Genomic DNA, 24,484 nt, shown 5'->3' on the forward strand with positions numbered 1-24,484 from the left:
AGACAACTATCAGGAGATTCAGACATGTCAGTAGAGGGAGCTATTGTGCCATGAGCTAACAATATGTAAAAATAAAAGCATATTAAGCTATTCTAAGTTACAAGCTATAACTACAGATTGTGCAGTGCAATATAGCAGAGCTGAGTTATCAGTGAACACTAAAAACAGGTTATATATTCAACTGTGCTACATATGTAAATGTGAAATAAAAACTAAAAGAAGAATTATCTTAAAGATTTGACTGTATACATTTCTGTGACCATGTCATCTGCCATGCCAGAAGCATACCATTTAACTTCAGAATAGTGTAGCTGACTCACAAGAAAACAATGCAGCTGCTATGTTATCCACAGAGATGGGATCCCATATCACTCTGTTCTCCCCACCTGATAACAATAGACCAATAGCTGTTTCCTCGATTCTGACTTAAACTCAACATGCCACTGCATTTCTGCACCATTGAGACTTCCCCAAGGACCATGAAACAGACACGCTGGCAATGAGCGCTCCCCTACTCTCTCCTCTTCTGTCGGCGGGGTTGGGATTCACATCGCAGGACGCGCCTTCATGTGAATCTCAGCCCGTCACGCACCTTCCTATTCTGTTTGTTATCCCTCTGGTCCTCTCACAGCAGAGAAGAGGGTGCCACGCCTATTAGGGCACGTGCACGCTAGAGCTCTTAGAATTAAAGGGCCAGTGCGCCCGTAATTATTACACCTGCACCTTTTCTAAGTATCTGCACCTCCCATTTACCCCTGCCGGATCTTTGTTTGTCATTTGTGCCTTAGAAGAATCATTTTGTCCTTGCCTTGCTGTGTTCCCAACCCCTTTGTTCTGTGACCTTGCTCCTGTGCCGCCTGCCTTTTGACCTCCTACCACGTTACTGACCTTGCACCTGTGCAGCCAGCCCTGACCTTCTGCTATCCTGACCACAACTTGCCATATCCCTCCTGTGCCTCATACCTCCTCAGCCACCTGTGTGGTTGAGTCATGCCAGGGGTAACAAGCTGGGTGCCGCCTGCCGCAGCAAGACCATCCTGCTTTGCAGCAGGCTCTGGTGAAAACCAGTTGCACCTTAGACTTCGCTTCCTGGCACGGCCCACATCATCTACCATACAGGTCCAGTGGATCCACTACTACTGTTTGTGTTACAGCCTACTGCCGTGAGTCTTACAGTAAGATTTAGCCATGGATAGATAGGTTTCTAGGCCATAGGAAAAAAAGCTTTACTTGCCTACCCCTGGTCCCTCTCAGGTCCCTTTGCAGCATTTGGCTTCTGTTCCTTTGCTGTCACTGTTGCTTACCTGCTTCTGTGGCTTATCCAATCACTAGCCACAGTGGTGTCCCATCTCAGCCAATGATTGGCTGAGCAGGCAGGTGATTTCCTTTTTAAAGCAGGCAGACGACAGGAGCAGTAAAGGACCAGAAGCTTAGGAAAAAGAAGCTGTAGTAGGACCCATGGGGGACTGAGATCAGATAAATACAGCTATTTATAGCTTTTTTTTATCAACAGTACCAGTAAATACTGGAATACTCCTTTAAGCCCTTAACCACTTAGGGACCAAGGAAATACAGGTATGCCCTCGCTCCCTGGTACTTAAGGACCACGGGCGTACCTGTGCACCTGTGGGAATTCCATTCCCCGCCACTCACCAGGTGGGGACTGGACCGGGATGCCTGCTGAAATCATTCAGCAGGCCCCCCGTGCAAATCTCTGCGGGGATCCTGAGACCCCCCATGTCGGCGATAGCCGCAAATCCCCGGCCAATTAAGACCGGCGATCTGTGGCGATTCCGGGTCATACGGGTCTCCGGTGACCCGCAAAATTAGGGGGATCAGGGTTGTCATGGGGTGCCACCCCTCTTATTCCGACCAATAGCAGAACAGGGGCAGAGGGGGGGGGGTTAAAGTTTGGCTCGCTGCTCGGCCAACCCACTGTAGTGAGCAGGGGAACCGCGATGCCGGAGGTGAATTACCAGCGGCGATCGGCAGCGGGCGGCAGCGGGCGGCAGAGGACTGTGATGCGGCTCCCTGGTGCCGCAATCCTACGGAAGCCGGCGAGTTGTTGCCTAGCAACATCTGGAGGGCTACAGTTTGGAGACCACTATACAGTGGTCTCTAAACTGTAGCCCTCCAGATGTTACAAAACTACAATTTCCAGCATGCCCACACACCAGTTTGCTGTCTGGGCATGCTGGGATTTGTAGTTTTGCAACATCTGGAGGGCCACAGTTTGGAGATCACTGTGGATTGGTCTCTAAACTGTGGCCCTTCAGATCTTGCAAAACTACAACTCCCAGAATGCACGAACAGCAAACTGCTGTCTCGGCATGCTGGAGTTGTAGTTGCGTACCTCCAGCTGTTGCATAACTAAATCTCCCAGCATGCCCTTCGGCGATCAGTACTTGTTGGGAGCTGTAGTTTTGCAACAGCTGGAGGCACACTGGTTGGAAAATACTGAGTTAGGTAACAGAACCTAACTGAAGGCTTCCCAACCAGTGTGCCTCCAGCTGTTGCAAAAGTACAACTCCCAGCATGCATGGTTTGTCAGCACATGCTGGAAGTTGTAGTTTTGAAACAGCTGGAGGTTTTCCCCCATGTGAATGTACAGGGTACATTCACACGGGCAGGTTTACAGTGAGTTTACTGCTTCAAGTTTGAGCTGCAGCTAATTTTCCGCTGCAGCGCAAACTCCAAGCGGGAAACTCACTGTAAACCCATCCGTGTGAATATACCCTAAAAGCACTACACTACACTACCACATAATAAAGGGTAAAACACTACATATACACGCCCTTACACTGTCCTCCCCCCCCCCCCCCCCAATAAAAAATGAAAAACATTTCCAAGGTTCTGGCATAAACACAAAAAAATAAATACCCACATGTGACCCCATTTTGGAAATGACACCCCTCACAGAACGTAACAAGGGGTATAGTGAGCCTGACTGTTAAGTGTGTTAAGTGTGTTAAGGCTCACTGTAACCCTTGTTACGTTCCTTGGGGGATGTAGTTTCCAAAGTATTATGCCATGTGTGGGTTTTTTGCTATTATGGCACCATAGGGGCTTTCTAAATGTGACATGCCCCCCAAAAACCAGTTCAGCAAAATTTGGTTTCTAGAAGCCAAATGTGACTCCTTCTCTTCTGAGCATTTTAGTTCGCCCACAGAGCATATTATGTCCTAACCTGAGGTATTTCAATATTCAAAAGAAATGGGGGTTACAAATTTTGGGGGACATTTTCTCCTATCACCCCTTGTAAAAATGAAAAAAAAAATTTTTGGGGGAAAAAGCACTTTAGTGGAATTTTTTCATTTATTTACACATCCGACTATAACGAAAAGTCGTTAAAAACCTGTAAGGTGTTAAGGTTCACTGGATCCCTTGTTACGTGTCTTGAGGGGTGTATTTTCCAAAATAGTATGCCATGTGGGATTGTTTTGCTATTATGGGACCATAGGGACTTTATAAATGCAACATACCCCCCAAAAACAATTTCAGCAAAATTCACTCTTCAAAACCCCATTGTCGCTCCTTCCCTTCTGAGCCCTCGATTTCTCCCACCGAACTCTTTACATACACATATGAGGCATTCCTTATTTGAGAGAAATGGGTTTACAAATTTTGTGGGGCTTTTTCTCCTATTTCCCCTTGTAAAATTAAAAAACTGGGTCTAAAAGAACATGCAAGTGTAAAAAATGAAGATTTTGAATTCTCTCCTTCACTTTGCTGCTATTCCTGTGAAACATCTAAGGGGTTAACAAACTTTCTGAATGTCATTTTGAATACTTTGAGGGGTGCAGTTTCTATAATGGGGTCATTTATTGAGTATTTCTAATATGAAGGCCCTTCAAAACTCAACTGGTCCCTTAAAAATTCCTACTTTGACAATTTCTTGAAAAATTTGAAAATTGCTGCTGGACTTTGATGCCCTCTGATATCTACCAAAAGTAAAAACATGTCAACTTAATGATGCAATCATAAAGTAGACATAATGTATATGTGAATTAATATAAAATGTATTTGAAATGTCTATTTTCCTTACAAGCAGAGAGCCTCAAAGCTAGGAAAAAGCTAAATATTCAAATTTTTCATGACATTTTGGAATTTTTCACAAAGAAATGATGCAAGTATCGAATAAAAAACTCTTAATTTAATAAAAAACTCTTAAAAAAAATTAATAAGTAAAAGCATCCCAGAGTTGGGCTGGGAAGTTGCAGATGAGGTTCAACACTGATAAATGTAAGGTAATGTACATGGGGAAGAAAAATCCGGGCCGGGATTATGTATTAAATGGGAGAACACTTGGGACGATTGATCTGGAAAAGGATTTAGGAGTCTTAGTTAACAGTAAATTTAGCTGTAGTGACCAGTGTCGGGCAGCTGCTGCCAAGGCAAATAAAATCATGGGGTGCATCAATAGGGACATAGATGCCCATGACAAGGAAATAATTCTACCGCTTTACAAATCACTAATCAGACCACACATAGAATACTGTGTACAGTACTGGGCACCAGTGTACAAGAAAGATATAGTGGAGCTAGAGAGGGTTCAAAGATGGGCAACCAGAGTAATACGGGGAATGGGAGGACTACAGTACCCAGAAAGATTATCAGAATTAGGGTTATTTAGTTTAGAAAAAAGAAGGCTTAGGGGCGACCTAATAACTATGTATAAATATATCAGGGGACAGTACAGAGATCTCTCCCATGATCTATTTATACCTAGGACTGTATCTATAACAAGGGGACATCCTCTACGTCTTGAGGAAAGAAGGTTTCTACGCTAGTGTTGCTCGTGAATATTCACAATTCAAATTTTATTCGCGACTATTGATCCCTCCCTTCTGCTGCTTCTGTCAAGTCATACTGGTATACTTGCTATAAAGTCAATACGTTTTCACATATGCAAATTTTCGCATTTGCAAATTCTCGCATACGCGAATTTACGCATATGCGGAAAAAAACGTGAATATTATGAATCTGCGAATTTAGAGAATATATGGCGAATATTCGTCCATATATTCGCGAAATATCGCTAATTCGAATATGACCTATGCCGCTCAACACTATTCTACACCAGCACAGACGGGGGTTCTTTACTGTAAGAGCAGCTAGACTATGGAATTCTGTGCCAGAGAAGGTGGTCATGGTGAACTCTGTAAAAGAATTTAAAAGGGGTCTGGATGCATTTTTGGAGAACAATAACATTACAGGTTATGGATTCTAGATCTATATAAACTCAGAAGGGACTCATTAGGGATATAGGTTGAACTTGATGGACTCTGGTCTTTTTTCGACCTTATGAACTATGTTACTACGTAGAGTTATTAATGTTTAAAGTGACAGTTGTCAGATGTGCAAAAAATGCTCTGACCTTAAGGACCACCCCTCAAAGTATTAAAAATGACATTCAGAAAGTTTGTTAACCCTTTAGGTGTTTCGCAGGAATAGCAACAAAATGGAGGAGAACATTCTAAATCTTCGTTTTTTACATTAACATGTTCTTTTAGACCCCCTTTTTTTAAAGGGGTAAGAGGAGAAAAAGCCACCAAAATTTGTAATCCCATCTCTCTCAATTAAGGAAATACCTCATATGTGGATGTAAAGTGCTCTGCATGCGCACTACAGGGTTCAGAAGGAAGCAACAACAATGGGATTTTGGAGGGGGAATTTTGCTGAAAGGTCTTTGGGAAACATTTCGGATTTAGGAAGCTCCCACTGGGCCAGAACAGCAAAAAAAAACAAAAACAAGGCACACTATTTGGGAAACTACACCCCTCAAGGAACGTAACAAGGGGTACAGTGAGCCTTAACCCCCTACAGGTGATTGACAAACTTTTGTTCAAGTAAGAATAATAATAATTTTTTTACTAAAATGCTGGTGTTACTCCAAATGTTTTATTTTCACAAGTGCTAATAGGAAAAAATGTCCACAAAATTTGTAAGCCCATTTTTCTCGAGTAAGGAAATATCCCATATGTGGATGTAAAGTGCTCTGTGGGTGCAGTAGAGGGCGCAGAAGGGAAGGTGCAACATTTGGCTTTTGTAGAGCGAATTTAGCTAAAATGGTTGGGGGGGGGGGTATGTCTCATTTAGAAAGTCCCCATGGTGCTAAAATAGCAAAAAAAAATGTAAAAAGGGGTACAGTGAGCCTTTACACCCCACAGGTGTTTGACAAATTTTCTCTAATGTTTTTTTCACTAAAATGCTGGTGTAACCCCAAATTTTTCATTTTCACAAGGAATAATAGGAGAAAAATCCCCCCCAAAATTTGTAACCCCATTTCTTCTGAGTAAAGAAATACCCCCTATGTGGATGTAAAGTGCTCTGCGGGCGCACTACAATGATCAAAAGAGAATGAGCGCCATTGGGCACCCCCCCACATGTGACCACATTATTTAAACTACACCCCTCACAGAATGTTATAAGGGATGCAGTGAACATTTACACCTGATTGGCGTTTGACAGACCTTTGGAAAAGTGGGCTGTGCAAATGAAAAATGAAATTTTTCATTTTCGCAGAACACTGTTCAAAAATCTGTCAGATACCAGTGGGGTGTAAAAGCTCACTGCACCCCTTATTACATTCCTGGAGGGGTGTAGTTTCTGAAATGGGGTCAGATGTGAGGGGGTCCACTGTTTTGGCACCATGGGGGCTTTGTAAACGCACATGGCCTTCAATTCCAGCCAAATTCTCTCTTGAAAAAAATATTTTATTTTTTGCTCCTTCTCTTTTGAGCCCTGTAGTGCGCCCACAGAGCACTTTACATCAACATATGGGGTATTCCCTTACTAAGAAGAAATGGGGTTGCAAATTTTGTGGGCTTTTTCTCCTATTATCCCTTATGAAAATGAAAGATTTGGGGTAACACCTGTATTTTAGTGCAAAAGAAAATGACATTTTTTTCATGTCCAAATTTAACGATAATTCATCAAACACCTGTTGGGTTTTAAGGCTCACTATACCCCTTGTTACGTTCCTTAAGAGGTGTAGTTTCCAAAATGGGGTCACATTTGGGTGTTTTTTTTGGGTTGGGTTATGTCAGAACCGCTGCAACTTTTAGCCACACCTGTGCAAATCACCAATCAAAGTCTCAAATGTACATGGTGCACTCTCACTCCTGAGCCCTGTTGTGTGCCCGCAGATCGTTTTGTGTCCACATATGGGATATTTCCATACTAGGCAGAAATTGCGTTATAAATTTTGGGGGTCTTCCTCTCCTTTTACCTCTTGTGAAAACAAAGTATGGGCAACACCAGCATGATTGTGTAAAAAAATATAGATTTTTTTTGCACTAACATGCTGGTGTAGCATGCTGATGTAGCCCCCAATTTTTCCTTTCCATAAGGGGTAAAGGGAGAAAAAGCCCTCGAAAATTGATAGCACAATTTCCCCCGAGTACGGAGATACCCCATATGTGGCATCAAACTGTTGCCCTGAAATATGACAGGGCTCTGGAGTGAGAGAGCGACATGTGCATTTGAGGCCTTAATTAGGAATTTATATAGGGGTAGACCCGGATGCAAGCATGGCGCTTGCCTCTTCTACAAAAAAATACCCTGCAACAGTATTTCCCAAACAGGGTGCCTTCAGCTGTTGCAAAACTTCCAGCATGCCTGGACAGTCGCTGGCTTTCCAGCAATGTTGGGAGTTATTCTTTTGCAACAGCTGGAGACTCCGTTTTGGAAACACTGGCGTACAAAACGGGGGGGGGGGGGGGGGGAGTTGGGAGGGAAATTGTGTAAGGGTGTGTGTATATGTAGTGTCTCTTTATTTTGTGTTAGTGTAGTGTTTTTAGGGTACAGTCACACGAGTGGGGGTTCACAGTGAGTTTCCCACTAGTGGGAGTTTGAGCTGCGGTGAAAAGTTTGCAAAACTACAAGTCTCAGCATGAACTGACAGACAGTGCATGCTGGGAGTCGCAGTTTGGCTACAGCTGGAGGCACACTGGTGGGGCAACACTGAATTAGGTAAAAGACTGTTTCCCCACCAGTGTGCCTCCAGCTGTAGCAAAACTACAAATCTCAGCCAGCATGCACTGTCTATCAGTACATGCTGGGAGTTATTGTTTTGCAACAACTGGAGGCACACGGGTTGGGAAACACTGAGTTAGGTAACAGAACCTAGCTTGGTGTTTTCCAACCAGTATGCCTCTAGCTGTTGCAAAACTATAACTAAGCATGTACTGACAGCCGAAGGACATTCTGGGGGTTGTAGATATGCAACAGCTGGAGGCACACAACTACAACTCCTAACATACCCAGACAGCCATTTGCTGTCCAGGCATGCTGGGTGTTGTAGTTTTGCATGACCAGAAGAGCCACAGTTTGGAGACCACTGCACAGTGATTTCCAAACTGTGGCCCACCAGATCTTGCAAAACTACAAATCCCAGCATGCCCGGACAGCAAATAGTTGTCTGGGCATGCTGGGAGTTGTTGTTTTGTAAGATCTGGAGGGCCACAGTTTAGAGACCACTGAACAATGGTCTCCAAACTGTGGTCCCTGGTCCTCCAGAGGCAACACCACAGGATCACCTGCCTGTCCAGGATTGCCGCCGCTTGCCTCCTCCTGCCGCCGCCGCTTGCCTCCTCCTGCTGCCGCCGCCTGCCTCCCCTTGCTGCCACATATCATCGTTGCAGGCAGGTAAGCTGCCTGACAGTTTTCCCGCCGCTCTGCCTGTGCTTCCATCAATGGGCAGAGCAGGGGAAATTAACTCTAACCTCCTGCCTCCCAACTGCCATTGGTTGGTCAGTCCTGACCAACCAATGGCAGGGGATAGGAGGAGGTGGCACTCCTGCCGCCTCACTTCTATCCTTTAGGGTGATTGGTGCGATCTCTGACATGACCAATAACCCTTATTTTCCGGGCGATCGGGTCACCAGAGACCAGATTAGCCTGGAAAAAAAGTGATTTGCTGATCAGAATTGACCGGCGAATCATTGCCCTAGGCAATGTGCCGGGATGGCTGCTGATAGATATCAGCAGCCATACCGTTCCGATCACCGCCCGGTGAGCGGCGGTGATCGAAACGCCAAGGGCGTACAGGTACGTACTTGGTACTTAACCTGTTGTGGACCAAAGGCGTACAGGTATGCCCTTGCTCCCTGGTACTTAACAGGCTCTTTAGGTAGACCATTTAGAAAAAACTGTGGTTTAAATAAACACATGGTTAGATAGGGCTAGCCATTAGGATTCCCACAATACCATTTTATCTCTGTATATCTTTTCAGTGCTAAGATATAAGCAGTTTTGTTTTCACACAAATGAGGCTTCAAAGCCCAGAAGACGTTTCCCAGCACACAGGGAGCACACAGGGGTGGACTGAAAACTCATGGGACCCCTGGGCAAAAGATGATCATGGGGCCCCCATGCGCCCACCCATATGAAAGCCACAGCCATACAGATGCCCCACCCACATACAATAAATAAAGCAAAGAAAATATAGAAAAATAAACGTACATTTGACCCCTTAAGGACACAGATAATTTCATTTTTGCATTTTTGTTTTTTCCTCCTCACGTTCTAAGAGGCATAACTTTTTTCCCCTACAGACCCATACGAGGACTTGGGATCAATTGTACTTTGTAATGACACCTTTCATTGTACAATAAAATGTTTGGCCCAACCAAAAAATACTATATATGTGGGGAAATTCTGACCCCCAATTACTTTCTTATTTTTCTGTATATGGGACTGTATGAAATCTCATTTACTGTACCATGATCTGTATTTTTGTTTTGATAGCTTTTAATACATTTTTTTCTAATATATGAATGAACCAAAAATCTGCAATTCTGAACTATTTTTTTACATTTACACCATTCACCGTATGGTTTAATTAACATTATATTTTAATAGTTCAAACATTTCCACATGCAGCGATACCACTTATGTTTATTTTTGTTTAAATTATTATTGTTTAAATATAAACTTATATAAACTCATGTTAGGAAAGGGGCTTATTCACATTTATTAACTTAAAATAATTATAAAATATTTTATTCACAATTATTTTTTTTTGTCTCCATAGGGACTGATATATTAAGTCTTTTGACTGCAGAACACTAAACAATGCTGTGTTACAGCACAGTATTGATCAGAGTTCTTGTTTCTCCAGTTTCTGTGGCGCATTTTATACTTTCCTTTATTTGCTCTAATTTATGTCCGGAAATGCTGGAAGGTGCAGTTAGTTACTAACTACAACTGTCAGCATGCCTTGATACAGCTTATGGTTCTGCATTTCCCCCAAACCAAAACTATAAATCCCAGCAATTTGCACTATATAGTAGTCCAGTTTAGGTTATGGTGTAACATGCCAAGAGTTGTAGTTTAGGTTTGGGTCAGCTGCAGAGCCACAGGCTGTATCAGGGCATGCTGCGTAATGTAGTTAGTAACTCAGCATTCTTTAACACAGCTTATGGCCCAGCAGCTGTCCTGAAACTACAACTCCCAGCATGAGCATGTAGCACCTACACTATCATTTTTTTTAAGTGCTACATGCTGGGAGTTGTAGTTTTGGGGCAGCTGCAGAGCCATAGACTGTTTCAAGGAATGCTGGAAGTTTCAGTTACTAACTACAACACCCAGCATACCCTGATCCATTCTTTGGCTCTGCAGCTGCCCCCAAATTAAATTATCCTGCATTAAATACATTTTTTTTGTTTCTACATCAGGCCTGACTTTCAGCCACTTACCCCAGTGGCAGGCTGGCAGGCAGAAGTTGCGGGCTCACTGTGTAGAGTGAGGAGGACCAGAGTGCCGCACTTCTCTTTGGTGGGGCCCACTGACCTCTTCAGCCTAGTTATAGGACGCACGTCTGTATCAGACGTATCAGTGCCGGCCAGGCACGTGGGTGCATTGCCACGGGGGCTGGGGGGAAGATAAGAGTTGGAATTTGGTGCGGGACAGAGGAGGTGTTGGAAGGGGGCACTGCCCTCGGCCACTGGCCCTGTATCCCTCTACTCTGTTTGGCTAAATGAAGAACACATAGGCTGGATTTAAATTTACGCCTTTGTTGGGTGGTGTACATGTAAGCCATGGAGTGTTAAGGAGCTGCACTAGCTTTAGAGCAGCTACTGTTGGCCCTTATCAGTAGCCAGACACTCACAGCTAATATAGGGTAGCAGCATGCGTCATTAACCTTTTAGACTCTGTGATCAATGCTGATCATGGCGTCTGAAGTTTCAGGTTATACATCCTGGCTAGCTCAGTCCAACAAGCTAAAATGGCAGAGGAGGGTCCCCTTACCTGACTCCTGGTGCCAGGTCAAAAGAGGACAATTTTAACCCCTTAAGGACCGGGTGTTTTTCCGTTTTTGCATTTTTGTTTTTTTTGCTCCTTGCCTTTAAAAAATCATAACTCTTTCAATTTTGCACCTAAAAAATCCATATGATGACTTATTTTTTTGTGCCACCAGTTCTACTTTGTAATGATGTCAGTCATTTTGCCCAAAAATCTACGGTGAAATGGAAAAAAAAAGAGAAAAGAAACGCTGTTTTGTAAATTTTGGGGGCTTCCGTTTCTACGTAGTACATTTTTCGGTAAAAATGACACCTTAACTTTATTCTGTAGGTCCATACGATTAAAATGATACCCTACTTATATATATGTCGGACTTCTGGAAAAAATCATAACTACATGCAGGAAAATTAATACATTTAAAATTGTCATCTTCTGACGCCTATAACTTTTTTATTTTTCCGTGTATGGGGCGGTATGAGGACTCATTTTTTGCGCCGTGATCTGAAGTTTTTAACGGTACCATTTTTGCATTGATAGAACTTAAATGATATAAAAAGTGACCAAAAATGCACTATTTTGGACTTTGGAATTTTTTTGCGCGGACGCCATTGACCGAGCGGTTTAATTAATTATATATTTTTATAATTCGGACATTTCCGCACGCGGGGATACCATATATGTTTATTTTTATTTTTATTTACACTGTGTTTTTTTTTTTATTGGAAAAGGAGGGCGATTCAAACTTTTAATAGGGGAGGAGTTAAATGATCTTTATTCACTTTTTATTCACTTTTTTTTGCAGTGTTATTGCTCCCATAGGGACCTATAACACTGCACACACTGATCTTCATCATTGATCACTGGTTTCTCATAAGAAACCAGTGATCAACGATTCTGCCGCATGACTGCTCATGCCTGGATCTCAGGCACTGAGCAGTCATTCGGCGATCGGACAGCGAGGAGGAAGGTAGGGGCCCTCCCGCTGTCCTGTCAGCTGTTCGGGATGCCGCGATTAGCCGCGGCTATCACGAACAGCCCGACTGAGCTAGCCGGCAACTTTCACTTTTAGCCGCGCGGCTCAGCTCTGAGCGTGCGGCTAAAGGGTTAATAGCGTGCGACACCGCGATCGGCGCTGCGCGCTATTAGAGGCGGGTCCCGGCTTCACTTTACTGTGTAACCCCGCGTTATATCAGGAGACCAGGACCAAGGACGTACCGGTACGTCCTTGGTCCTTAAGGGGTTAAGCACACTGATTTTAATGAAAACGTTTTTTTTTTTTAACCTCTTAACGCAAAATCAGGTACATGTATGGGGTGATTAGGGATAACTTCCCGCATCACCACTTACATGTACCTGATAGAAATAAACTGTCACAGCACCGACGGGAACATAATGTAGATGTGAATTCATCATTTATTTGGTGCAGCATGACTATTTGTCGAACACGCAGAAAAAGTAAAATCTAGAAAAATGCAAATCCTTCATTTTTTTTCCGCTACATTTTGGAGTTTTTCACAAAAAGCGCTGAATATATCAATCAAAATTTACCACTAGTGTAAAGTTCAATATGTCACGAAATCCCCATGGCAAACATATGCTGCTCTGGACAGTTCCTAAAATAGACAGAGATGTCAGCAGAGAGCACTGTGGTCATGAAATCAGAGAAATCCAAAAAGAAAAACATTTCCTCTGTAGTATACAGCCCCTAAAAAGTACTGGAAGTATTAAGATTTTTTAATTGAAGTAATTTATAAATATGTTTAACTTTCTGGCACCAGTTGATTAAAAAAAAAAAAAAGTTTTCCATGGGAGTACCCCTTTAAGGCTGTCTCCACTTTTTGGAAAACTGCCACTGCAGTTTTTGAGCCAAAGTCAGAAGTGGATCCATAAGGGAGGAGAAGTATAAGTCCTTCCTTTATATGCCCTATTCCTTTTAAGTACACTTCTATTTATCTGGGTCGGCCCCATTATACACAGCACACTAATATAATCAGCCCTGGTTGGGATACACTGGCATAAACACACACAAAAGGGACTACAACTCCCAGCATGTGTCATTTAGGAGTCTTCAGTCTGTGGTATAACACCAGCATGCTGCCTCTGTAGTCTCCTGGGGGTTGTAGTTCACCACACCTCTGTAGGGCATACACCAGTGTTTCCCAACCAGGGTGCCTCCAGGTGTTGCAAAACTACAACTCGCAGCATGCCCTGACAGCCTTTGGGCATGCTAGGAGTTGTAGTTTTGCAACAGCTGGAGGCACACTGGTTGGGAAACACTGGTGTAACATGATGTGTATGCTGAATAGGCTAGAACAGTGTTTCCCAACCAGTGTGCCTCCAGCTGTGGCAAATCTACAACTCCCAGCATGCCCAAAGTCTGTCAGGGCATGGTGGGAGTTGTAGTTTTGCAACAGCTGGAGGCACACTGGTTTGTAAACACTAGCATACACACACACAACAGGGACTAAAACTCCCAGCATGTGTCATTCAGGAGCCCCCCCCCCCTCCCTTCACATATAGAGATCATTCCCAGTATGATATTTATCCCCCTGCAGTCCATACATCCCCAGCCCGTGCACCTTGTCATCCTCCCCTTCAGATAACACTTATCTTCTCTGTGAGGTCCGTCTCCTATGCAGACCTGCATCCTTAGAATACAGAGCAGGGGGGAGGGGAGGTGAGGAGCTGTGTACTCAGCTGGATGAGATGAGGGGGCGTAGATTATTTCTCTCATGCAGACAGAGAAAAAAAAAAGCTGTGACATCTTGTCCAAAACAGACTCAGAACTGTGGACAACAGTAAAAGAAAACCCTCTGAACTACAGAACTTCCTGCCCAACAAACAGGTAAGAAAAACACATACTTGCTGCCAAAACTTCCTAATGCCCAGACTATCCTTGTTTTGGAGGATTGTCACCAAAAAACTAAATTGTTCAAATTTGGTTTTGGTTGTTCCTCAGCTGTTTCTGAGACATCTGTGTGAAAACCAAGATGACGTCCAATAAGACTGCCAAAAAATAACCGTGTTCCAATATTTTCTTAGGCTGTGTTCACACACAGTATTTTGGTTAGTATTTTGCTCAGTATTTTTATGCAAGAGCAGGAAACCAATTGACATAGAAAAAGGTGCAAATCTTCCCTCTATAGTTTTTCTCTGTCGTTTCCACTCCTGGTTTTGGGTACGAATACTGAGCAAAATGCTGTTGTGTAAACATGGCCTTACACCAAAATTAAACATGTGCATCGATAACATATTTCTTTTGCAACCTCTGCATTCGAATTTTAAGTCACCTAAATTGAAGACAGTGAGTCCCTTCATGCTATGTGCCCTTGGTTCCTAATGGCCTCTCTACCCTGATTTGAAGTATTGAAATAACTTTTTATTGTTTAGTGTATAAAAAGATATGACTAACATTTATTCAAATATTATCTAAAGAGTCTGCCACCAAGAATCTAAATTGCTCAGATTTATTTCTAGCCATTCTTTGACCATTTCTAAGACGGACATTGCCACTATCTAGTCCTGTTAACCCTTACAGTTATGCAGGTAGACACACATGAAGGTATGCTCACTTTACTGTGTTGTACTAGGGGCACAGTATCACTATGCATTATATGTATCTCTCTCAAGACCAGAAAGAAAAATGATAAGAACCTTTATTGAATTCAAAACAACGCATTTCAAGACATGAAATCTACTGTTTATGGACCGGATGAAAAGATTTCACCTATACTCAATAAACATTTTTTTTTTTGTATTATGGTCCGTAAAGAGAGAGTGCCACAAGTCAGCATATCGACATTCAGCACTCTCTTCTTCTGAGATACTTTGGGGTCTTCTTCATTTGCTACTGGGATAGCTTTGTGGCATTAGAGCTTTGTAGCCTTACTTTCCTGTAGGCAAGCATCTAAAAAGGGCATAGATGAAGTGTACCCATTTTACTGTGTAACTATTAGTGTTGAGCGAGAATATTCGAATAGCGAATTTTCAAAATGATGTGTACTGTGTAAATAAAAAGTGATTATCCCTCCCTGCTTCCAGCTTGTGGAAGAAGGCAAAAATGCAATTATGCGAATATGAAAATTACCCGATTTTCGGGAATTCCAGAGGACACTGATCCCTCCCTTCTTTTAGCTTGTGGGCCAATGAGAAGGATGCAAATACAGTTGTCAGAGGTAAGAAACATCCCTATCAATCAATAGAAAAGTAGTTAGCTGAAAGATATAATCTCGTATGCGCATTTTGCTAATTTCATTATGAATTTTGCATGAAAAAAGTGAACGAATATGCGAAATTTCATCCATATATTTGAAAAATATCGCAAATTCGAATATAGCCTATGCCGCACATCACTAATAACTGTAGACATTAGTAAGTTTCAGAAAGTTGATCAATAGCATTTTCAAGAGCTGTGCTGGCCACATTGTTTGTCATTCAACTTTTGGTGGCATTTTTAGAAGCAAAGGCAAAAAAATGATGAAACAAAGGTTCCTATTCAACAGGAGGACAAATACATTAGATTCTCATTCTGCAGCTCCAACAGGCTGGAAGATTCAAGGTGAACAGAACAGCTGGATTATATATGGTAAAATGAACCTGACACAAACTCTTTGTAGTAACAATTTTGCTCTGTTTAGGTTCATTTTAAAAGCACTTGATAAAAGCAGTAGCAATGAACAGGCCTTGTTAGCAAGCTGCTTCCAGATGACTGCGCAAAGACACTTACAATGTGAATGCCTAGTTTAGCAAGGTGTTTTGTTATTTATAACAGGGCACCTTGTAATTTTCACCTGTGGCTTGACTTGATCTCATGCAAGCAGATGTTGTGGATCCTCCTAGGCTTTTCAACCCTCAAACACTTCATTTTCTCACTGAGCTACCAGATGCTCAACTGTGGAGGCATCAAAATCTGGCAAAAGTACATCTCTGTCCTATTACCTAGAATGCCAATGAGATGTAAAGTATGAAAACAATAATTTCCAGAGCATTAACCATTTCAACTTTAGAAATATAAATGTATTCAGAAAATCCAATGAAGGGAAAAGACTATCAAGAGCAAATATATGCTTTATGGCAGTGCATTAATATTAAGTAAAACCCATACCATTTTGCATATATTCATTTATTGCTTTTGACATATTTTGTCCTCTAGTTGTCAAAGACTGAATTAATTCAGGTTATTATCAGCTACCGTCCCAGTTTTGCAGACATAATCTTCAATGGATTGCATTTATCGATTTCACAATTGCCCAATGTGTCCTGCCGTATCTCAGTCTTTCCTTAGACAATTAATGTAACTTGATTTGAAGGTAACATTATATGCGGGGCCCCTTTAATTAAAGGTGCATCTGCACTGGGTCCACTGATAACAGGGACTACTGACAACTGTAGGACAGCTAGGGTTAACATCAAGGCATGGATTCGTCGGCAACAGCTCAAAATTGTGTACAGACATATCCTGCTCAGATCAACACAGGCCCCAGGTCAAACAAATGAACTGAATGTAGTCACCTGGTTACTCATTTTCTGAGTTTCTGCTCGGACTCAAAATACGACAGATCATGTTTTTGAGTCCAAGTCCAAACTCAGAAAATGGCTGTAATGTAGTGATTAGCTGACTACATTAGGGACATTCATTTGAATAGGGCCCATGCTGATCCTAGCACGGATACAAAGACAGCCAATTTTGAGCTTCCTCCTACATGTCCATGCCTCAGAGGCACTAATCGTGCTGGCAACCTTCATGTGTCCTATTCTGTTTTACGGTTACATCTGATTTGTGCTGCTCAGTGCCATCTTCACCTTTCCATCACTAACTTTCCCCTTCTCTGCAGAAAAATAGTAAGGCTCCTTTCACACTATATGTGGCTCCGTCTTATAGACCTGTTACAATGTCCCGTTAAGAAAACCCTTGAAAACAGCCATTAAACGGCCGTTACAAAATCCCATTCAAGTCTATGGGATTTTTTGATTATCTGTTATCAGCCGTTATAGCCCGTTATGAATAACAGACATTATTTGTGATGGGAAAAAAATAGTACATATAAAGTTTTTTGTCCCATCACAAATAACATCTGTTATTCATAACAGGCTATAACGGGTGATAACTTGAATGGGATTTTAGACTTGAATGGGATTTTGTAATGGCCGTTTACCGGTCGTTTTTAAAGGGGTTCTCCGGTGCTTAGACATCTTTATCCACTATCCAAAGGATAGGGGATAAGATGCCTGATCGCGGGAGTCCTGCCGCTGGGAACCCCCGTGATCGTGCAGGCGGCACCCCGTTTATAATCAGTCCCCGGAGCGTGTTCGCTCCGGGTCTCATTACCGGCGACCACAGGGCCGACGGCGTGTGACGTCATGCCTCCGCCCCCGTGTGATGTCACGCTCCGCCCCTCAATGCAAGCCTATGGGAGGGGGCGTGGCATTGTAACAGGTCTTAAAAATGGAGCAACATATAGTGTTGGAGGAGCCTAAGAAACATCGGGCGGCACTATTCTTTAAGTCAAAATGACAAACACCACAGAAAAACCTGACAGTGAGGTCCACCAGATTCTGCCATTGTCTTATTTGCTACAGGTCCATTAAGCAATGGATTTACATATACAGGTATGAAAAGAGCCTAGGACATTTGTACACAGCATTTCAGAGAATGTAGAGTAAGGACAGAATCCAGCCATATTTAGGGAGGAAGCTACAATAGGTCCAAACACCCATACACAGGTATCATAGGATCAAGGGAGTGACAACATTAATTCCCTACATCCTTACACCTTCTCTACTAGCCCGAACTGTTCAAACCCGATAGAAAGGATTCATTGATTCATGCTGCTTGCACCAGATTCTGAATGAGGCAATGTTTCTCCATGGCTTAGTGATCCAAATGTGGCATTTCTTCATCAATTGGAGTATTGCCTTTCTGTTTCCCTTAGACAGCTAAGGCACTAGAGCTGGTCATTCCTTGTTATATCCCATTCATGCTAAGCAATGTTGGAAGAACAACATTGTATTTTAACTGCAAGCAATTTGTCAAGAACAATTCGGTAGATTTAAAGGCTGATTTGGATTTGGCTGTACACATTTGCTGGGATGGATATAGGGCATCTGGCCTAACAAATGAATAAATAAGTGTAAGCAGCAATACATACAGCATCACTTCAAGGCCATTTAATGTACAAGAGCTGGAACTTCTGCCTTTGACAGGAGTTCCTTCTTCTGTATACTCACTGAGCAGCAAAGTATACACTGTATGCCTTGCTCCGCCACTAGACACCTTATCCCCTAGCCATTTTTGCAATTCTGACCACTGTCACTTTATGCATTAATAACTCTAAGATGCTTTTACCGATTATTCTGATTCCCAGATAATTTTTTCGTGACATATTCTACTTAAACATAGCGGTAAATTTTAGTCTTTACTTGCATCATTTCTTGGTGAAAAATCCCCAAATTTCATGAAAATTTTGGAAATGTAGCATTTTTCTAACTTTGAAACTCTCTGCTTGTAAGAAAAATTGATATTCCAAATACATTTTATATTGATTCACAAATACAATATGTCTACTTTATTTTGGCATCATAAAATTGACCCATTTTTACTTTTTGAAGACATTAGATGACTTCAAAGTATAGCAGCAATTTTCAAAATTTTCATGAAAATAAAAAAATCTGAAGGGACAGATGTTACAGAACTACAACTCCCAGCATACCTGGGCAGTCTAGGCATGCTGAGAGTTGTAGTTTTGCAACATCTGGAGGGCTACCGTTTGGGCACCACTGTACAGCCAAAGGCTGTCTGGGCATGCTGGCAGTTGCAGTTTGGCAACCACTAGAAGGCAGCAGTAAAAGATCGCTTTATTGCCACCTTCCTTAATGCTCCGCACCATCGCCTCCCTACCTGCGCCGCTGATCTCCGCTGATGCCACCGATGATCGCCAGTCCCCACCGCATGAAAGTCCCTAGGTACCGGCCTCCCTCTTCTCTCCCCGTTCTGCCCAGGGGTGGGCAGAGCGGGGGGTTTCCATGGTAACCCCCCGTCTTCAACTGCCATTGGTCAGTAGTCATTGCTGACTAATGGCAGGGGATAGGAGGGGGTGGCACCACTGCAACCTCGCTCCTATCCCTTAGGATGATCGGGACTGTCACTGACAGCTCCAATCATCCCTATTTTCCGGCCAATCGGGTCACCAGAGACCCGATCAGCCCAGAATAGCGACAAATCTCAGATCTGAATTGATCTGCGATTTGCCGCGATTGCTGATATGGGGGGTCTTAGTGCCCCCCCTGGGCGATATGCCGGGATGCCTACTGAACGATGTCAGCAGGCATCCTGGTCCGGTCCCCGCCCGGCAAGCGGCAGTGACCGAAATTCCCACGGGCGTATCCATACGCCCTACGTCCTTAAGGACTCAGGATGCAGGGCGTGCATACGCCCTGCGTCCTGAAGAGGTTAATTAGGCCCAGACCAGGTGCTCACATCAAGGTCAGCTGACCTGTTCAGACAGCAGGGTGTAGCCCAAGGCAAAACAATACAGAGTGAGAGCTGTCAGAACCATTTAACCCCATGGCTCCTGACAGACTACAAGGTTTACAATGGAGGGCAAAATAATAGTCAAAGGCTAGCAGAAGTATGAAATACAAAACAAATAAGCAAGATCAAAGGCTGGTGAATGAGAAAAAACTGCAATCATGAACATAGGCTGGAGGCTGAGCTAGAATTTAAATTTATCACCTCTAGGGACGTCAGTGATGAGGCCACGGCTGATTGGCCAGAGCACAGCATGTGGTGTTTGGCCAGGTGTGATCAATACACTTACTCCACAAGCACACATTGGGTAATGGCCGATACCTCAATACTTATTTTCTCTTACTAAAACCATAATTATAATGCAAGTCTACCTGGTTTTAGATTCCAAATGGTGTAAAGAATAGGCTCTGTTTTATTAAAGCAACCCTTCAGGCTCCCCTTACTAAGGTTCATTTGCTTCGGTATATGTGCAGAAATTACATGATGTCCATTTTTTTCTCACCAGGGGTTTAATAGTCTGTACTTCATAACCATTCTGTCCTTGTTGTAATGGAAATTAGTTCTTACATGTAAAGAGGTATCAGTGGTTCTGCTCATCCCTTCCTTTACCTCAACAGTTCAGAACTGTTGAGACATGTTTTAGTGTTTTTAATGTATTGTTGTGCAAAATGTCAAATAAAGTGTTTTATTCCTTTTAGGTTGTGTGTTTTGCCCACACATTCAGAGGCTGTGCCCTCCAAAGAACCTAAATCGCCTTTTCAATCTTGTTAACAGTGTGGCCACATTTTTTATCAACAGCAATTTGGGATTATTCCTTTCTTTAAGGGTTGAAGGTCACATAGATGGCTGAACTCTAAGCCAGCCTCTAAATGAAGGAGGAACCCTATAAAAACAAAAACAAAAATCTGTTAGCAGAACTGTAGCAGAGTTAGAGAGAAATAACATGAATGCTTACTGCCCAGCAGAGCCTGACATTGAGAAACAGGGAGGTGACCTAGTCTAGGACTGCTGTATGATTGAGCTTATCAAGGAAGCTTGTTGACAGCTGAGGGAGGCGTCAAAGGGGTACTCCCGTGGAAAACTTTTTTTTTTTTTTTTTTTATCAACTGATGCCAGAATGTTAAACAGATTTGTAAATTACTTATATTAAAAATCTTAATCTTTCCAGTACTTTTTAGGGTCTGAATAGTACAGAGGAAATGGTTTTCTTTTTGGAACACAGAGCTCTCTGCTGATATCATGACCACTGTGCTCTCTGCTGACACCTCTGTCCAGTTCTTAAAATGGACAGAGATGTCAGCAGAGAGCAGTGTGGTCATGATGTCAGCAGAGAGCTCAGTGCTCCAAAAAGAAAACCATTTCCTCTGTAGTATTCAGCAGCTAATAAGTACTGGGAGGATTAAGATTTTTTAATAGAAGTAATATACAAATCTGTTTAACTTCCTGCCACCAGTTGATTTAAAAAAAAAGTTTTCCAGGGGAGTACCCCTTTAAGGCCAATTCCCCATGTAACCCTGTGCCACATCAGGCAGTGTCTAGAACAGGTTGTGTCTGTGGTCATTTTTAGAAGTGATTATGATTTTTCCTGAGATAGGTGAAAGATGGGCTCACCTGTCCTGAGAAGGTTCCAGTGTGGACATTATTGTTAAGCACAGACACCAATTGCTGGTAGGGACTTTGTTAGAGATTTGTGACAGTGTGGTGAATGTTAAGGAAGTTCCAAGACTCTTAAAAAGGATGCAGAAACAACTGTTAATTGTAACAATGGCATCATGGACCTAGAGCTTGCATTGCTTATATCCTCTGTCTGGCCTACTGCAACCCTGGTACTAAATTTCCAGTTCTATCCATCAGGGCCAAAAAGGTCCTAGAGCCTAAGTTGCTAGAACTTTCCATTTCAGGGTCTCCTAGAGTAATGTCTGTGGTGGAACCTTTCACTTTTTTGTGTTGAAGGGGTACTCCCGTGGATTATTATTATTTTTTTTTAAATCAACTGGTGCCAGAAAGTTAAACAGATTTGTGAATTACTTCTATTAAAAAATCTTTATACTTCTAATAATTTTTAGGGGCTGTATAGTACAGAGGAAATGCTTTTCTTTTTGGATTTCTGTCACGACCACAGTGCTCTCTGCTGACCTCTGCTGTCCATTTTAGGAACTATCCAGAGTAAGAGAAAATCCCCATAGCAAACATATGCTGCACTGGACAGTTCCTAAAATGGACAGCAGAGATCAGCAGAGAGCACTGTGGTCGTGACAGAAGAGGAATCCAAAAAGAAAATCATTTCCTCTGTAGTATACAACCCCTAAAAAGTACTGGAAGGATAAATATGTTTTAATAGAAGTCATTTACAAATCTGTTTAACTTTCTGGCACCAGTTGATTTAAAAAAAAAAAAAAGTTTTCCACGGGAGTGCCGCTTTAAATGAGAAAACTGTTGAGGAAAATGTTCCACTGATCCAGTAATAAGACACCAAGGTGTGTTTCAGACTACTCCATGCTTCCTATAAGAACTGTTTATGAACTGTATTCACACATCAATGGTTTGCCCCAGTGAAACTTACCAGATAGCAGTAAACCAGCAAGAGCTGAGAAAAATAAAACTTAAAGGGCTATTACAGCCAAATACATCTTATCCCCTATCCAAAAGATAGGGGCTAAGATGTCTGATCACGGGGGGCCCGCCACTGGGACCCAACAGGATCTCCGTGCAGCACCCACATTCTATGCGGGGCTGTGTCTCCAGTCTCAGAAACTTCTTTGTTTCCGGGACTGGTGATGTGATGTCACGTTATGCCCCCTCCTGACATGACGCCACGTCACAAGGGGGTGTGGTATGACATCACGTCTCCAGTCGGAAACAAAAAGGTTTCCGAGACTGGAGACGCAGCCCCGCATAGAATGCGGGTGCTGCACGGAGATCACGGGGGACCCAGCGGTGGGTATCACAGAAGGATTCTGGATCTGGACCCACAGCTATGCTAGCTTCAATATAAAAAAAGTAATATGAACGTCAATTTACCTCCTCAACTGCGTTCACACATCAATGGTTTGCCCCAGTGAAACTTACTAGATAGCAGTAAACCAGCAAGTGCTGAGAAAAATAAAACTTAAAGGGCTATTCCAGCCAAATACATCTTATCCCCTATCCAAAGGGTACGGGCTAAGATGTCTGATCGAGGGGGGGCCCGCCGCTGGGACCCCCCACGATCTCCGTACAGCACCAGCATTCTATGTGGGACTGTGTCTCCAGTCTCGGAAACTTCTTTGTTTCCAGGACTGGAGATGTGATGTCACGTTACGCCATGTCACAAGGTTTCCGAGACTGGAGATGCAGCCCCGCATAGAATGCTGATGCTGCACGGAGATCACGGGGGACCCAGCGGCGGGTACCCCACGATCAGACATCTCATCCCCTATACTTTGGATAGGGGGATAAGATATACAGTATTTGGCCGGAATACCCCTTTAATCATTAATATTTTTATGATTTACATATAATTTTTAAGAACAGGACTGGACAGCGATTTTAAGACAACTCCTATTGTTTGTGTCCTGTTGTATGAGTAGGCATTAATTTGCATTGCAATTATATAGCTAGCCGGAGCTGTTATCACAGAGGGGTTCTGGATCTGAACCCACAGCTATGTCAGCTTCAATATAAAAAAGTTATATGGAAATCTATTTCACCTCCTCAATACTTCCACAGTTGCCATATTTTCAGGCACGGTTCTCTCTGGACCTCATTGTCCTTTTTCTGAAGTGGGAGATGTATGAATCAGAGTGTTCTGTTAACAATGATTAAACAATATGCTAATATTAAAAAGCACACACAAACAGCAAAACCTAAGCGGCTTTGGACCAGAACAGCATCAAGGGAAATATATAAACAAACTATAGATCTTCAAGTATCATTCTTTAATATTTCTCATTAAGATTCCTATATAAGAATCAGTAAAACATCTCCAGAGAGATATTATATGCAAATACAGAAATTAAAAAATGAATATTAGATGATCCTATTGAGAGGTTTCAATGATACAGTTGTGTTGCTAGATATAGGAAATTGGATATATATATTTCATCTGTCTATGAAAAATTGAAAATTCTCCACAGGGCGCCACATTCAGCTGCTTCGTACGCAAGATTTTGCATATGTACCCACAGACAAAAAAGAGGTCAGTGCATTATGAATTTTGTTTGGAAGAGCTGCACGGCACTAAGTAGAAAACCCATTAAGCAGTGGGATGGGTCGTTTGTGAATAAAAAATAATAATAAATATTGCAAACTAGGTGTAAGAAGTTACAGCGTTTCCTGTAGGGAACAACTTTTAGTCCTACGTTCAAGATTGATAATAATGATTATAATCATTATTATTGTCGTCTTTAAGTGCCATTCGGCTTTTCCTCCTGGGAACCATGTAGTGTTTATTCAGAATGTCCTGCTAGATTGGTTGTATTAGGATATGTCACAGAATAGGATCACACCCTTAGGATCCTTCTTTATTAGCCAGAGTAGAGGGGCAATAGGCCATCTAACAATCTGTAAGCTCAAGCCTGTCATGTATTAGATCAGCTATGGTCACTTCATTTGAAGAGATGAATAACTGCAGGGGACAGGTGTGGCTGACCATAACTTTACCTGGTAATATGTCCTTTGTATGAGGGAGCAGGACAAGGTAGGAACCCCAAATAATGATGCCAGAATGGT

This window comes from Hyla sarda, chromosome 6 (assembly GCF_029499605.1).
Source record: "Hyla sarda isolate aHylSar1 chromosome 6, aHylSar1.hap1, whole genome shotgun sequence".
Classification (NCBI taxonomy): domain Eukaryota; kingdom Metazoa; phylum Chordata; class Amphibia; order Anura; family Hylidae; genus Hyla; species Hyla sarda.